The 2,958-nt window shown below is 39.7% G+C and overlaps 1 protein-coding gene across 4 annotated transcripts in view; it reads right to left on the bottom strand.

The window, feature by feature from the left end:
* Tnfsf13b (TNF superfamily member 13b) overlaps positions 1-2,958 on the bottom strand; it is a 33,919-nt gene that overhangs the window by 27,486 nt on the left and 3,475 nt on the right. The window lies entirely within an intron of this gene.

Genomic DNA, 2,958 nt, shown 5'->3' with positions numbered 1-2,958 from the left:
GAGAGAGAGAGAGAGAGAAACACTTTCTCCTTTGCTGGCTTGTGGTCAGCCATCTTTCTTCATTCTCCCATAGTTCAGAGCCTCCCATCCATGGAATGGTCTGAATCTTCTACATAACTTAACAGCCAAGGCCCTCTCCCAGAGATATGACCTTAGGCCAACCTGATTTAGATAATCCCTTAAAAGATTCTCTTCTCAGGTGATTCCAGGGCATGCCGATTTGACTTAAAACTCATCTACATGTTGGCCATCTGGAATTATTAATAAGGCATATCATTTGAAATTATAAAATCGTTTTGAAATTAAATATTCACATCTGAAAAGTACAAAAGCTAAAATCACGAAGGAATATTGATGTTTCAAGGGAGAGCTAGAAAGATATCCCCAGCAGTATTATATCAACTTACGTGTGTCATTCATTTGTTTTCTCTGTGTGTCTCACCATAATGGATGACTCCAGAGAACAGACTCACTGCTACATTTGGCTGCACTGACTGGCTTGGCTTCATGGCTCCTATTTCCCAAAACTTCTAACTCAAACAGAACAAGGTTCAGATATTTGGTTATCAGATTAGTAGTTCCAATTTTAAAGACATTTTTAGAAATTGAACAGATGCCAGCTCTTGCAACACACACATACACACACACACACACTTACATACACACACACACGGGGCAGGGTTCAAGGGAGCCTTACCACTGAAAAAGAGGAGAAAAAAAAATGAGAGAAGACTGAGTCAAAGATCACTGAGCAGCAGCCAGCTGTTCTAGGAAGGGGTCCACCCATGCCTGGTAGAAGGCTCAAGTTCACCTAAATGGTAAAGTTCTACACTGCATTCCTCACAGACATGGGGCAGCCTGCAGGTCAAGCTATGCCGGAAAGGCTAAGCCAAGGTTTTCCACTGGGAAGACATCCCAGATTTCCCTCCCTTGGATTGGATTATAAGAGATCAAAAAAGGCCACTCAAAAATAGTATTGGCATTTCTCTTTATCCAAGAAAAGACTCGTGTCTCAATATTAGGTATTAAGTTTGTGTGTTATCCTCTAATTTTTAAATTTTATGGTTGTTAAATGCAGCACAGCATCCTGGATGGAACCTAAACTCCCAAGTCGCAGCTGGTGTTGAGTTCCTAAATGAACACTACCCAGGATTCCCTCTTGTGGCCTGGTGCCACATAGTCAAGGAAGGCTGGGCAGAGGTGTTCCTGAAGGCTCTGAACTATCTTTACAACCCTGTATAATCCAAACCCGGCTCTAAACTGAGAAGTCTGTGTGGATGGATGGATAAAAACAAGGCAGAGTGAGCCACGTTGTCCGATAATTATTTGGAGATAAAATACAGATAATTCTTGCATGGTTGTGAGTCTTAAATGATCCTGGTCCTTGCTCTTGTGATCCCTGGCCCCTCTGCCCTCCTTTATGTCTGCTGACTGTCCCTGTGTCCACCTCTGCTTTACCACTGTTACTGTTACAGGAGCTCTGATAAACCTCATCCCCAGAATAACCAATACAATGTTTTTTACAAAGAGTTTTGTCTTTCTAGAATCTAAAACAGGCATTTCTACTTTCCCTGTTGACTAACAAGTGAGGAAATGCTGAAGCTTGATCCTGGGGTCCAGTCCATGCGAGGCAGAAGCTGGACCACTGAGCTGCCTCCTTGGGTCCTGGGCATGCGAGGCAGAAGCTGGACAACCGACTTGCCACCTCTTCCCTCGTTTTAATTTGATTTGTGGAGGGATTCACTAAGCTGCCTCCGGCAGGGACTGAACTCATCATGTGATCCTCCTTCCTTGGCTTCAGAGTAGCTGGGATAACAGGCTAATTTTGTTTGCCAGTAAGCTGTTTGAAAGAAGTCACCTTCTTAGGCTCTAAAGATGTCTTATTTGGACTGTGAAACGAATAAAATTGTAGCTGGTGAAGGCTCAAGGGACAGGCCGGGGTAAGGGCAGTTTTAAGGAGATTAGATTATGTAATATTTTCAGATTATGTTGCTTTGGTTTTCTTTATTATTATTAAAAATCTTTCCAAACACATTTAAAGGATTAAAAGTGAATTGTTGGTTATGATAAGCTATTTGGCAATTCATTATTCCTGGATTTCCCCACATTTCTGTTTATTATACCGTAATAAAATGACCTTATAAAATGCACTAAGCTTAATAAAATATAATTCAAATTCAAAATAACTTTTAAAAAAGTATGCCAAAATGCTAAGTTTTAAAATTAAGTAAAAGTACTCATTGTCCCTGGAGGATTTGAGGATCAGCAGGGATCTATCTGCCTTTCCCCCTCTACTGTTGTCACATGAGATAGGATGGAGATTCCCACTGCTCAGGAGTAGATATAGGCAGCCCCCGAAGGAGAGCCTTGGTGGACACTTTGAAAGTAAAAGGAACACCCCAAGGTTACTGTAAGTCCAAAAAAAAAATCCAATTGACCAGATGTGTAACAAAGATTTACAAAAGTGAATAAAGTCTTCTGAATTGAAAAATAACTCTATTAAACCACAATAAAAAAATTTTTGTGTTTCATATAACTTTTGTGGGTTAGTAGATAATCACAATGGTCACTGATTACAAAATAAAATTTCCTGATTCAAAGGATAGTATATAAAACGAGAGTCAGTGCTTTAGTTGTCCAGGAGCAGGAAACATTTCCTTTCCTTGAGACTCATATCTGCAACTTTCTCATCTTGGGTTTATGAGTATTAGGGAAATATATGTAAAGAAAAAACAAAATATGTAAATCATACATTGATAGTGCATTGTTCCTTAAATATTAAGAATTATTAATTAATTTCCCTCTCCAAGTTGCATTATTATGAAATATTTGGATGCATAAAATCACAAATCTCTAAAATATGCAAATAGGAAGAAATTTAAAAATATATCGGGCGGTGGTGGCGCACGCCTTTAATCCCAGCACTTGGGAGGCAGAGGCAAGTGGATTTCTGAGTTC

The sequence above is a fragment of the Mastomys coucha genome, unplaced genomic scaffold (genome assembly GCF_008632895.1).
Source record: "Mastomys coucha isolate ucsf_1 unplaced genomic scaffold, UCSF_Mcou_1 pScaffold22, whole genome shotgun sequence".
Classification (NCBI taxonomy): domain Eukaryota; kingdom Metazoa; phylum Chordata; class Mammalia; order Rodentia; family Muridae; genus Mastomys; species Mastomys coucha.
This window is presented reverse-complemented; position numbering and strand designations above follow the sequence as displayed.